At 51.3% G+C, this 14,334-nt stretch overlaps 1 protein-coding gene across 1 annotated transcript in view; it reads right to left on the bottom strand.

The window, feature by feature from the left end:
* Nucleotides 1–13,253, bottom strand: part of NTN1 (netrin 1) — a 186,579-nt gene extending 173,326 nt beyond the window's left edge. Inside the window, exon 1 of the mRNA XM_070226530.1 lies at nt 12,741–13,253. The gene's annotated coding sequence lies outside the window, so the exon portion shown is untranslated. The remainder of the gene's footprint in view (nt 1–12,740) is intronic.
* Nucleotides 13,254–14,334: the final 1,081 nt, after the last annotated feature.

Genomic DNA, 14,334 nt, shown 5'->3' with positions numbered 1-14,334 from the left:
CCAGGCACATAGTAAGTGGATGTACACGTGTTAGTTCTTAGTCTTAAATTGCTGGATCTTTATAGAAATTTAAAATTATTTAAAGAAAAACATTTAATTGCATGGAAAGATGTTCATGACATATTATAAAGTGAAAAAAGTAAATTACAAAACACTATGCCCCAAAAAACACTATCACAGTCTACTTCTCATTTTTATTTTTTTCAAAGTAGGCATAAAAAGACAACATTGTTAATTGTGGTTATCTCTGGATAGTGAGATTACAGATGATTTTTATTTATTTTTGCTTGTATGTTCTTGATTTTGTGTAGTAAAATAAGAAGGAACACTAAGAGAAGAAAGAAAAACCAAGAGGGAAGACAAAATGGAGATGGGAATAAGCTGAAATGCACCCTGGAATGCCCTATTCACCTCCTGTGGGCAGGCTACCAACTTGTCCCTAAGCTTTCCCGCAGCCAAAGTGAAAAGGAGACCATGTCGGTTACACAATTCTCAATGTCCATGAGATAAAAACAGACCTATTACTCAAGAGAATTACAACTATTCTGTACTGAAATCAGACAGGAACTTCTCCCGGGGGGCCTCATAAGAGGGACACACTGTGAGGTGATGAGCAAAGGTCCTCGACAACATCCCCACACCGGTCACCGCAGTGAGCTCGAGGGGCAGATTCTCTGGTGGCCCACAATCTAAGCTGGTGGCGTCGCCCACAAGTCAGGAATAGACGGTCTGGCAAGGAGGAGCCTGAAAGAGGCAAATCGGAGCCCAGCGCACCGCCCACCCGACTTGGGTCGATTTTGGGGTATCTACAAGACTAGATCCCCGAGTGCGCGCCAAGCCGTCCCCCTGCTTTGGCTGCTGTCCGCAGGGCTTTTGAGGGATCTTGCGTGGCAGCAGGTTTGCAATTGCACTCCGGGCGGGGGATAGCTATTCCACGTTGCCAGCTGAGCTTATGCCACTGGTCTTCGGAAGTGAGGGGTGGGGGGCACTTTCCACTTTTATTGTGGTCACTTAGGTCTAAACTGATCTTCTTTAGTAGTTCCTGGGGGGCAGACTGTCACTTTGTATCCTGGAGGTCTGGAACATTCTGGGACACAGTAGAACTGGTCTACGTCCATTGAAAACCCACATCCCTGTCGCTCGTACAGTTGGTCCAATTCCAGTCCCACACAGCAGCCCAGACCAAGACTCTGCCTCTTCGTATTTTCAAAATCAGCCCTCTGTTGTCCTCTGTTTTCTCTCTCCTGGGCAAACTCTTCCCACTTCTTTTAATGAGTTCTCACAGGGCACTGTTTTCTGACCACTCTGAAGCCTCTCCCAGTGCCCTCTCATTTGTCAGTGTCCCTTCCTAAAGCATACTGCCTTTTGAGGGAACAAATGAAAAAAACAGATGTCCGAGTGTTGTGAGAGCTTCTCCAAGTGAGGGTTATAAATACACACCCGAAAAGGCATGTCAGGCTCTGAGCAGCAGGATCCACGGTACCAACTGGAGTTCAAAACACAATAGTGTGGCTCTTGGGTGAGAAAGCAAATTCCCAGGTGTTTCTGCAAGGAATGCGTCGGGAGGGGGAGCTGCCATTCTTGGCGCCCAGCCTTACCTGTGAAGCCCGAGGATCATCCGAGGAGGAGGAGGAGGAGGAGGAGGAGGAGGAGGAGAGTGTGGCAGTTTCAGGGAAACTTAGAGGGAGCCAGAGCAGGAGGAAGAAACGGAGACTTAAGACTCAGTATCCTAGAGTTTCAGGGAAGGAGGGGCTGTGAGCAGTGTCACATGCCTTCAAGGTCAAGATAAGATCTGAAAGGAGTTCTCTGGATTAAACTATAAGGAAGTCATTGGTGACCTTGACTAGCAGTGGCAGAGGAGTGGTAGGGACAGAAGCCAGACTGCCTCAGGTTATGGAGTGAATGGGAGGTGAGAAAGTAGAGATAGCAAGTGTAGACAACTTTCAAGAAGTGTGAAAACAAGGGGTCTGAAAGAGATAGGGTGATAGCAGGCAGGTGGCATGCGATTGAGGGGAGGCTGGGGTTTTTTGTTGTTGTTTATAGGATAGGGCTATTTGAACATGCCTAAATGTTGACAGGAAGGAGCAGCAGGAGAGTTGAAGACAGATAAAACCAGCCTTGTAAAACTGGTGGTCAGGCGGTCTGAAGCTTCTCTTGTTTCAATGGAATAGGAAGTGACACCATCTGCTGACAGTGAGGGAGCAGGCAGGAGCATTGGAGGTTTGAGGATGGGGAGAAGGCTTGACTGGGTCATTACGGTGAATAAGATAATGCTCACTGGGCAGATAAAGGTCTTATTGAGGTTGGTGACCTTCTATGAGAAAGAATGTCAACCAGCCAAGTCAGAAGACCCCCACCCCCCAGCAATGCTCTGCAGCCCCGTGTAGACCTAGAGAAAGTCGAATAGTTTGATTAATGTAGAGTTGAGGGTTTGTTCCAGGAGGTGGGACAGAAGGACAAGGAGAAGAGGGTGGCTGATGTGATGGACACCGAGACAAAGCTAAGGAAAGGAGGAAGTGAAGGCAGGCCACAGATGGAAGAGGAAATAGAAAAGCCAGGGGTATAAGGCTATGCTGTGTACTATGGTAGCCAGTAACCACACGTAGCTGTTTCAATTTCAGCTTGAACGAATTAAAATTAAATAAAATTTAAAGCTCAATTCCTCAATTACCTGTGATTTGGATAGCACTAATGAAGGACATTTCCATCATCACAGAAAGTTCTATCAGACAGAGCTGGTCTAGAAGATTCAGGAAGATAGAAAAAGAGATGTGGTGGGGGATAACTGAGGAAATTGTGGTCCAAAAGTACATGGCTGAATTGAGAATCAGAGGTGGAAAATCTCTTGGTGATGGCAAGACCCACTGAAGACAAGAGGTGGGTCCTGCTGGGAAGCTGAGGGGAAGGTGACTGGAGAAACAGAGGCCAAGGTGCCCAACGGGCTGTCCACCTGGGTATTAAAGACACTCAGGACCAGCTTCAGGGCTTGGGGCAGAGACAAAGACTGAACCAAGTGCTGGTGTCTTCAAAGAAAGAGAAGAGTGACCCAGATGGGGAGATGATTCCGAGGAAGAGATGTGGAATGTGGAATAGCTGAGTGGTCCTGGCCTTAAAGGAGCAGGGTGTTGTTGTTTTAATGAAGATGGAAGGGACGCTGGGGATTGAGGAGGACAACAGCTCCCAGCTCCCGGGCCTTGGGTTTGTGTGATGAGGAAGAAGAACAGCCCCCTGAAGAGGGCTGCAGTGTGAGGGGAGGCTCAGGGGAGGGCCAGGCTGTACGGTAAGCATGAAGGTGGGGGAGCAATTAGGGAACAGGGTGAGGATGCAGAGGAGGGCACATCCCAGGGATGAGGGTTACCAGATGGCACAGGCTGAGGGTTTGCAAGAAAGGAGGACAGGAAGAAAGTAAGGGCTTAGGAGAAATAAGATGACCAGAGAAGCCTTCATCTTGGGTCTTGACCAAGGGTTTTGCCTGTTAAATCAAGCATTTATATAATGCTTACTGGGTGTCAAGCACCCTTCTCAGCCCTTTATCAATCATTAACTCATAATACTCATAATGACCTTACGAGATAGGTATGTTATCTCCATTTTACAGAGGAGAAAACCGAGACACAGAGCAGTGATATGCTGAAGATCACATCACTGATAAGTAGAGGAGCAGGGATTTGAACTAAAATGGTCTGGTTCCAGTGTGTGGAGCTCTTAGTCAGCACCTATGGGCAAGACGCTCTTCGCTGACAATGAGCTTTCTGACACAAATGGGTCTCAGCCATCTCTAGACAGGGGAAGGGACTCAGGTCTACCAGAGGTATGAGCTATGCCCTGGCTCAGCTGTGCTTCTGAGCACATCCGGTTCAGTTAAGAGGACAGACGTTACATGATTTGGTTCCCAGAACTCCCAACATAGGCTGGAAATTGTAGCAGCAGAGGCGATCCCAGCATCCAGCCTTTCCAAAAGGGTCAGTGTGCCCTGGATTGATTGTGTTTCTTTCAGAAATGGAAGGAACTTGATGTAGGCAAATCTGGATTCCAATTCACCACTTCCTAATGGTGTGACCTTGACCAAGGGGCTTTACCCATCTGAGCATCAGTTTTCTCGCGATGAAATGGGGGTCATCCCACTTACCTTACAGGCTTGTTAGGGTGATTAAAAAGATGTCTCTGAAAGGAAAGAAGCTGGCACAGAGTAGATACTCAATATATGATAGTTTAGGGTTATTTATTATTATTTTTTGATACTCATAATCCTCAGATCTGGCTCTCAGATCCCTCACTCTGGAAGAATTAGGGGAATCCTCTCATTTCAAGTCTTCTAGAGCCCAGCTCACGTGATCAGCCTCATGGAGATTGCTCAAGAGATCCCAGGTCCCTTGACAGGGTTTCAGGAGATGCAACCATTCTGGAAAAGGTCTAGAGCACGGAAGAACAGGCCTGTAGAGTGTGTTGGGGTTCCTGGAGATTTCTCCCTTTCCTCAGTGTTCTTCATCTGCATCTTCAGCTCAGGCCTCCCCTATCGCAGGCTTCTTGGCTGAGGATTCAGGAGTTGGGCATAGAAGCCCATACAAACCCCAAATCCGCCAAATCCTTTAATCTACCAGAGTTCTTTGAGGGGTGAAAATGCCTGTGGATAAGGGGAACCAGCAGATGTAATTTATTTTCATTTGCGAAAAGCTTTTGACAAGGTCCCACCCTGAACGCTATTAAAATAAAGAAAATGGGTCACCGTGGGGGGAAGCTTTGTCATGGATGGAAGATCGGCCCTGGAGGAAGGAAACAAAGGGTGCAAATAAAAGGACAGTTCTCTGGGTGGAGAAAATAGTGGGGGGCCTTTGAGCCCAGACTTGGGGCTCAGCTCACTGAAGATTTACACAAAATCTGAAGGGGGGACTCTGTCCCCTCAGTGAAACCTCAACGTTTAGAGGTGACACTGGAGTGATGCCAAGAGGAAGGGGATGAGTTGGAGAATCTTGAGAGGTTGTGTGATTAGGCTGTGGAACACAGACAGGTGTAGCGGAAGGTGACGGATTTGGGAGAAAGAATTTCAAAGACTCTTACAGGGTGAAAGGTATCAGTTATGGTCGAAAAATTTTAGGATTCAAGTACAAACTGTTTCCCTGAGACTGTCTGTCTGCCGAGGTGCTATTGGCATTTGGGACAGGAAAATTCTTCTCTGGGCAGAACAGTCCTGCCCACTACAGGATATTTAGCATCCCTGACCCCTGTCCACTAAATGCCAGTAGGTCCCACCCCACACACACCAGTCAACTGAAAAAGGGCTCCTCACATTCACAAATTACCCCTAGAAGAACAGCCCCCACCACCCCATTCTGATCCACTTAAAATTTAGCCCAAGGTGCTACTAAGGGCAAAACAAGCTAAATACGTTCTCAGAAAGAGAACCGGAAATAAAAACAGGATGCATTTAGGATCTTTGGGGAAGTTCTAGTCATCAAATCTCAAAATGCTTGTGGAGGTGGAGATGGCCCATACAGGAACGATTTGACTGTAATAAGTGCTAAGAGCACAATGCCGAGGAGGGGACAGAGAGTGCCAGGAGGGGAGGTGGACTTTAGACGAGGTACTGGGGGCTCTCTGAGAAGGATCCAGTAGAGCAGAGTCAAGGGAGGAAGAGAGCTGTGGGAATATGGCGGAGGGGCGGGGATAAGTGTACATTCCAGGAAGAGGAAACAGGAAGTGCAAAGGTCCTGAGGCAGAACTTGAATTGTGTGAGGAAATAGGAAGGAGGCCAGCCTGGTAGAGGCTTGGAGAGCAAGATGGGGAGCGGTAGGAGGTGACATCAGAGAAGTAGGTACAGGGTATACAGGGCCTTGCAGACACTGATAAGTAATTTGAACTCTTTGCAATCCGTCCTGAGTACCTCCAAGGGCATGGAGTTGCTTTTCTCTTAGCTTTTAATATCATAGACTATTTTCCCTAACTAATCCATGAGCTTCTTGAGGGGGGATCTGTGTCTTTTCCCTCTGAACCCCTAGTGTTTAACAGACTGCCCTGTCACAGAATAGGAGTGGACAACTGATGGTGGTGACCAGCTGTGGTAGGCTGAAAAATGCCCCCCAAAGATATCCACGTCTTAATCTCTGGAACCTATGAATGCTACCTTATATGGTAGAAAAGGGTCTTTGCAGGTGTGATTAAATTAAGGATCTCGAGATGGGAAGATTGTCATGGATTATCTGACTGGGCCCTAAATGCCACCCCAAGTGTCCTCATAAGACAGAGGCAGAGGGAGATCTGACAAGACAGAAGAGGAGAAGGCCATGCGAAGACACAGGCAGAAGTTTGAGTGATGGGGCCACAAGCCAAGGAATACCGGCAGCCACAGAAGCTGGAAGAGACAAGGAGCTAATTCTCCTCCAGAGCTCATGGAGGGAGCACAGGCCTTGATTTCAACCCAGTGATCCTGGTTTCAAGCCTCTGGCCTCCAGAACTGTGAGAGAATAAATTTCTGCTGTTTTAAGCCACAAGTTTGTGGGGATTTATTACAGGGCCCATGGGAATGGAATACACCAACAAATCCCAGAAATGCCAAAATAAAGAGAGTCCCCTGCAAGTCTTAAAAGGTGCTCTCCAAGTAAGGAAAAGGAACAAAAAGAGAGCACATCAACGCTCTGGCCTTGAAGCATTCCTGTAGTTTTGCTTTGGGTCCTCTTCTCACGAGCACTAAGCACATCTCACCGGTCTTTACCTCTGACAATGCTGAGCTCAGCGCCTTCAACCTCAGCCCGCCAAGCGCTTGCTGTTTGTATTAAGGTATTGTAGATTCCCTTTTCTGGAGGCCAGGGTTGCATCACCCTTATAATTCAAAGGACAGTCCAGAAGGAAGTCCAGTAGTCCCCTGGGCCTTTGAGAGAAGAGCAGCCAGGATATCCAAGGATTTCGGTCCACAGCGATGCCGGAGTTCTTTACTTAGAAGTGTTTATAAACTGCGGTCAGGCATCTTCTGTTCTTCCAGGGTCACAGAGAACCACAGATGAGGATCCTTGAGGAGTGGCTGACTGCTGAACACTGACGCACTGAGAAGTGACAGCTACAGAATCTATCCCAGCCACCACCCAGGGATTCAGGACAGGCCCTGCAGCCACCCACATTCCTGAGGGCATTACCGTGAGAGGCCGGGGGAGTTAGAGAATAGGAGAGCGTCCATCCAGGGCTCCGCGGGTTTACAAGGGAGGAAACTGAAGCAGGCAGGCTGAGCACATTGCCCAGGAGCTGATGTTCCTAAAGATAGCTGGGGGTCATTGGAATGGGCTGCAGGTCATTCAACCAACCTAGGGAACACCTGCTATATTTGATTCTGCTAACTTAGGTGGGGGGGAAAAATCATGATTTTGACGGAAAAATGATTACATAAAGTTTCTATGCTTAAAGGAGGAAGCTTTTGTTAACTGCAAAAATGAATTTTGTGGAATAGCTCAGTTTCCCCAAATATCAGTAAAATGAGGCATTGCTGGTCTACACATCACACAAGGAGAAAATCTAAGGGACTTAATTTCAAGAAAATCTAAGGGACTTAATTCCTTAATTTCACTGGATGAAAATAGACATGGACCATTGATTCCAAACAGATGGGGTAAGTGCATGGATTATGCAACCACAATAAGGTATTAAAGGAAGCTGGGCTTTGGGGGGAAGGAGGGGACCTCTTTCTCACTGATGCTGAGATCAGGCAAGGAGTGCCAGCAGGCTAGCCCCCAGAATGATGCCAGAAACCAGACCCGAGGCTGGCTGGACATGACCTGGCCTAGGGAGCAACTTCCTAGCCTCTGGCTGAGCACCTGGTTTATGGGGTCTCCCAGGAGCCCTGGTTCCTAGCCTTGTTCGCAGGGAGTTCCTTGGGTGGTCAGCAGGGTGGCATGGGCCCAAGAAGTCTGTTTGGATTGTGCTCCAATCATGCGCTCTCCTGACCTTTACAGCTCTGTGACCGTGGGTGCCATGGACGGAATGAGTGTGTCGCTCACCCCCAGGTTCATATGTTGAAGCCCTAATCCCCAGTGTGATGGGATTTGCAGGTGGGGCCTTGGGGAGGTAATTCGGTCAAGAAGTTAGAGCCCTCATGATGGGATTAGTGTCCTTTTAAGAAAAGACATGAAATCAATATAATGTTATGTGCCAATTATATCTAAATTTCAAAAATTAAATTTAACTAAATTTAAAAAAAAGAAGAGAGATTCTCTCTCTCTCTCCCACGTGAGGACACAGCCAGAAGGCAGCCATCTGCAAGCCAGGAAGAGCTCTCACCAGAAACCCATCAGCCAGCACCTTGATCCTGGACTTCCCAGCCTCCAGAACTGTAAGAAATAAATGTTTGTTGTTCAAACCACCCATTTTCTGGTATTCTGTTACAGCAGCCTGAACGAATTAAGACAGTGGATAAGTCATTTCATCTCTCTGAGCATCAACTTCCTCTTCTGAAAAATGTGGATAGTAATATTATTTGTCTCCTTCCCTCCTTCCTTTCTTCCTTCCTTGCTTCCTTCCTCTCTTGCATGGATATCAGGAATACGGAGTGAAAAAGCACGTACAAAAGACCCTGAAGTGTCCAAAGCCCTAAACAAATATAACTTTTATAAAGTTGTGTGGAACCTGCTGGCTCAGTGACACTACCATCACCATGGTTACCACAGGGACGCCACCCTCTTGAGAAGATGACAAACTGCCCTGGGCAACTGGAGATCACGTACAGGACAGTGACAACAAGCACTACAGAAAGACTGTACTTGGGTGTTAATAAGCATCAATAATACTTTACTGATTACCAATTACTAATTAATAAGTCAACGAGAGTGAATAATAAGTATCAATAAAAAGTATCCACTTCAGCTTGGGGTCAGGGAGATCCCTCCCGAGTGGAGTGTCATAATCCCCATCCCAATCATAATCCCAATCACAACCATGGTCACAATCATCGTCATAATCAAATCATAGTGGCGCTCACACTTAGAGAACGCTACTCGCTGTCAGGCCCGGTCTGGGAACTGGTATGCTGGGTCTCAGCCAGGGAGCTTGTTGAAGTGATGGTGGCAGTGGAGAGGCTAGAAGTAAAATTGTGAAAAGTTTCTCTTCTTGGGAAAGACAGGGAGGGGGAGGATAAGCCGGACTGTAGGCTCCACGACTGGGGGGTGGGGGGGGGACATCTTTCTTGCTCACTGCTATATGCCCAAAACATAGCACAGAGCTTGGCATGTAGTAGGGACTCAAAAATTGTTTGCTAAGTGAACACAGAGGGGCCCAGCCAGGGTGTGCACATGTGAGGAAGGGATTTCTTGGTGTCCAGGAGCATATCTGGGCTTGAGATTAGTGGGTCTAACTCGGTTCTGCATCCACGCACCTTTGTTTCCCATCAATCCTTTGCTCACATGAAGAAGACTCGCATTGTAGGTCACGTGGCCTCGTTCTAGAACTTGGATGATCCCTGGAATCATCAAAACCCCGTAATCTGTGATACACACACACACCACGTCGTCTCCTGGCTCCAGAGTGGGAGCCAGCCCTTTTCAACGGGAGCCAAGGACTCTCCCTCGGCTGGGTGCCCTCACCCTGGATCCCAAGGGCTCAGGAGGCAGCTGCCTGCTGCCTGGGCCCCCTCAGCTAAGATCTGATTTTCTCATCATCTGGATAGTCTCAGCGACTCGCAGCAAAGGGATGAACCAGGCTGACCTTTCTGGAGGTTTGTTTAAAGCAGAACAATGTTTGTCTTGTCCAAACACTATGAATTACTCCAGAGAATCCTGCCCAGTTTTACAATCCACAGCTACAAACGCCTTACATAAATAGGGACCTGTCCCCTCCCTGGCCCCCCTCTCTGTTCCTGACGGCTTCCCCCAGCCCCCAACTTTCTTCCACTCTCCCAGGCCTCCCCCCTGCCCCTCCTCGGCACACACCTTCTCTCCTCTGAGCCCCTGAGTCGGGAAGAGGCAGGTGTGAGTATTCTGGGCCACAGCTCACACCTGGGTTATTGCTGGCACGGATCCCCTCTGGCGGGCTGCTCTGTCCCTGGTGTGGGCAGGGTTTGCTTTGCTAAGGGGGGCCTCCGGGTACATTTGTACTGTCTGTGTGGGGCCCGCGGTGTGCAGTGTTAGGCCCGGCTGTGAAAGCCTGTTGGTAGGAGGAGGCCTGTAGATTTGGAGGCTCAATGTCCAGTCAGCCTATGGCCCACTTAGACCATTCCTCACCTGGTGGGGTGCTCAGGTCACCCACAGCTGCCCCGTCAGAGGCTGCACATTTGAGGCATCCCAATGTACCTCCTGGAAGTAGACCCACCCACTGTGGGACTCCAATGGGGATAAGAGAAAAGACTGTTCTGCTGATCAAGTGTGAGACGTAGAAGGCAAGTAGGGCTCGTGGTCCTGGAGGAGAAGGGGCTGCTGGGGAAGGTGTTTCTCTAAATATCATCCCTGTACCACCTGCACCAAAATGCTTTGGGAAGCTTGTTTAAAATGCAGATTTCTGGGCCCTTCCCGGATCCAGCGAACCTCTCTCTGGGGGTGGGGCCAGGGCTGATGCCCAGAGTCTGAGATTCATGACTCTGCCATGAAGTCCACTCTGGTTCAATTCCTCTGATTAACTAGCTGGGTGACACTGACAAGCCACTTCAGGTCTCCATATCACCATCTGTACAACAGCTCCAGAACATTTGAAAGGCCCCTTCCAGCTCTTACTTCGAAAGTGTGGCTTCAAGGAGAGCTGGCTACCAGAACCCAGAGGCAGCAAGGGGGGTGGAAGCAGCCTGGGGAAAATCTGGGGAGTTATTAAAGCTCCAAGGAGAGGTGCTGGTGATGATTTGGAGAGATGCCAGGGAGTATGGGGCAGCATTGGGGGTTAGGGGTGTGAGCGGTGTGTGGGACCCTGTTACTGAGGGTCCTACACTTGGGGCCAAATATGGTCTCATTTCGTCCTTGCTTTCCAGACAAGGAAACTGAGACTCAGAATGGAAGAGTGACTTCCACTCAGGAGTTGGGGAGTGGCATGGGATTCGATCTCCCCTACACCCTGGGACACCCATCTAGCCATTCCAGAAATGCCCCTTCCCGCCAGTTGCTTCCCTGGTCATTCCAGCCTCTCAACCCAGCTGAGGTTCGACCTTGGAGCCACAGCTCCTTCTCCTCCCCCGGCCGGAGCGTCTCACTAGGAGGAAGGGTCCAGGGCTAAATGTGCCCAGCAAGATGGTCGTACGATGAGACCCGATGGCAGGAAAATCAGGCGCCTGGAGCTTCACCCTGGATAGAGCCAAGCAGGCCCTGCCCGCCTGGAGGCTCCACAGCCCGGCTGGTGGCGCTGCGGGTGCGCGGTCCGCGGGGTTAGGGCTGCGGCTGGAGCGCACGATGCCGCTCGGTCAGAGGGCAGGGGCGCCGCCAAGGAAAGGCCCCAGCTTTCCGACTCCGTAGGCCGTTCATGTCCAACACTGAGGGGGTCAGAAGAAAGCAGCCGTCACCCACTCAGCTGATGCCCGCGGGGCAGACCCTCGCGTCCGGGCAAGGGTGACGAGAAGGAGGCCGCAGAGGACACGGTGTCAGCTCCCCGGCCCGCGCGCGAAAGAGTTGACATCACAGGGAACCCGGCACGAAACTTCTCGGGCGGCTCGGGACTGCACCAGCCGGGCCCGGGCTCTACGACCTGTGCCTGTGGATTAGATTCCATCTACAGTTTGGGACGGACGGCTGTGGGCTGCGAGTCCTCCTCTTTTGCAAAACGCGGGGTTCTGGACGGCTGCTCCCCAAGCTCCAGCTCCAGCGTCCACGCCTTGAATGAGCTGCGCCTCCTTCTAGTTTAGCATTTGATTTTCTAATCAAGCTCTTTGTCCCCTGCGGCCTTAACCCAAGCCCCCTGCCTCCCCGTTTCCCCTCGGCCCCCGCCTGGCTCTCGCTCTCGCCCGACTTTCCCGTCGAAGGCGCTCGAGTGAGTGATTCCCGGGAGCCGAGGCCGAGGCCGGCGGGTCCGCGGCGCGGGCCGGAGCTGTATGGAAATGACCAGAGAAGCGGCGGGCGCGGCGGCGATTTATTCTGGGAGTGACAGCCCCTTTGAGCGCCCGGCGAATGGCATTTTCTGTCTGTGAAAGCCTTTCTTCCCACCTCTGTTCAGATTAGCCCGGGGGATGAATGCGCCCATTATCCAGCCCGCTGACCATTCTGAAACGCCAAATTAATTACTAAGCACTGAATCGGGCGCCGGGGCCGGGGCACCGGGAGGTGTGAAAATAGCAAGCGGCTGGAGATGAGGAAGGCGAGGGGCGCAGCGCCGAGAGGCCGGGCGGGGTGGCCCGGGGCGCGGGCGCGGCGGGGCCGAGGAGGGCTTGGCCGGCCGCCGAGCGCGACCTGCCGGCGTGACCCGGCGCGACCGCGGGGCGAGCGAGCGGCGAGAGATCCGGGCGGGCAGGAAGGCACGGAGCCGGGGTCGCGGCTCCAGCAGGCAGGGGCTCGCCGAGACCACGGCCCGAGCGCGCCAAGTGCGCAGGGCGCCGGGCGGGGGTCGGGCGTGCGCCGCGCGCGGGTGCCTCTCCTCGAAGCACCGCCGGGGGGGACCGCCCCCAGACGGCCCAAGCCCGCGGCCACCCGCGCCATCCCCGCCCAGGCGCTGCGCCGCTCCAGCTGCCCTCCGAGGCCTTCAAAAAACTTGGGCGCCGCCCTCCAACCGCAGCCCCAGCCAGAGCTTCCTGAGCGCGGGGCAGCCCCGGGCCGCCCGCACCGGGCCCGGACTCCGGCTCGGCGGCTCGCACTTACCTCCCGAGGCGCCGGGCGGGAGAGGGAGGCGAGCTCTCGGCGGCTCCCGCTGGAGTGCGCCGGGCGCGGAGGAGCGCGCGCCTTTAAGACTCTTCCCCAAGACTCCGCCAGGTGGTGTCAGGCCGGCCGGGCCCTGGCGGCTCCTCACCCCCGCGGCCATCCTGCTTCCCAGCCCGCCCCGGGCAGAGCCCCAGCCGCTCGCTCGCACTCCGCGTCCGCAGCGCCCGCTCCAGCGGAGCTGAGCCAGAAGCCCAGGAGGACAGGATGGATATAATCTGGGACGCACGGATGCCCAGGAGAAAGCCACCAATCCTACCCGCTCTAGCTTGGGTTGGCCACGGGGTTGGAGGAATCTATTTTCTGACCAGGTGCTGGCGGTGGGAGGGGTGGGGAGGAGAGGTTTGAAGAGTGTCGTCCAAGGATATGCGACTCTGTCCCCACTGTCATCACCTCAGGACGCGCCTTAGGTCCGTGCTAAACTAATCCTTTAGCCCTTAATCCAAGATGGCGAGTGACACGCCTCTCCCAGCCACCACTGACAGAGAGAGAGACCTGTCGCCACTTAAAACTAGGGAAATGTGTCATTCACACTCTTGAAACAGAAAAGTTTAAGAGGACCCGAGGGAAGGTTGAAGGAACTCCAATTCATCAGGCGAGAAGCAGGAGTCAGCCTGGGAAGAGCGTGGAGCAGCCCTCTCTCCCGCGTGCCTCCTCCGAGCTCGGGGTGGTGAGGCGGTTCACACGCGCGGCCCCACCCGGGACCCCGCCGCAGAGCGCACCGCTGCCACGGGGCACCGGTGTGCAGGCATAAACTGCGATTCTAGCTTCAGGCGATTATTAAAATTTTACGTCGTGTCTTCTCTTTCAAAAAACATTTTTTGACATTTGTGTTGACATTTCAAACTGCGTTAATAATTAACTCAGCTTTTCTGTCTTCATTGTTTACTGTTATTTCTGTATATAAATGTCTTCCTCACTCCTGAGATCCTTATTTTGATTCATTTCTCACACAACTGAAATGCCACTTTGAGTGACCCTTGGGAGAAGAGCGTGTGGAGGGTGGACTTTTTGAGTCTTTGAGTGTCCAAGAATGTCTCTCAGATAACTTATCGGCAGACGCTAGATAGAGAATCCTGTAGGATATAGGATCCGTAATCCTTTATTTACACTTACAACTCTGCAAGACAGGGATGTTGTTAGCATTAAAAAGGGAAGCGATGGAGAGTGCTTCCTCTGCTCTGTGGCTAAGACACATAGCGGATCTGTGAACATGACTATGTCATTGTGACTACCAGTTATTAGTTAATGATTTGTCATCTTCTGGTTTTTATAGTTGCAGAAACTTTTCCTAGGTTCTAGAGAATAACATCATTCAGACCTTTTTATGTTGTTTTTGGCCATCTGGCTTTAGGTTTCTTTACTTTCTTAAAAGAAAAATGTATATAGGTTCTGTGACTGCCTCCTTTTACTAACTGTGACCTTGCATCAGTGTTCTCCCTTCACCTTCACTGCTTCTCCTGTAAGATGAACAAATTGGGCTACAGGATTGCTGTGGTTCCATCCACCTCCAACAGTCTGGGAGTCTATTAGACTA

The sequence above is a fragment of the Equus caballus genome, chromosome 11 (assembly GCF_041296265.1).
Source record: "Equus caballus isolate H_3958 breed thoroughbred chromosome 11, TB-T2T, whole genome shotgun sequence".
Classification (NCBI taxonomy): domain Eukaryota; kingdom Metazoa; phylum Chordata; class Mammalia; order Perissodactyla; family Equidae; genus Equus; species Equus caballus.
The sequence above is the reverse complement of the archived record's forward strand: the minus strand, read 5'-3'. Positions and strand labels throughout refer to the sequence as shown.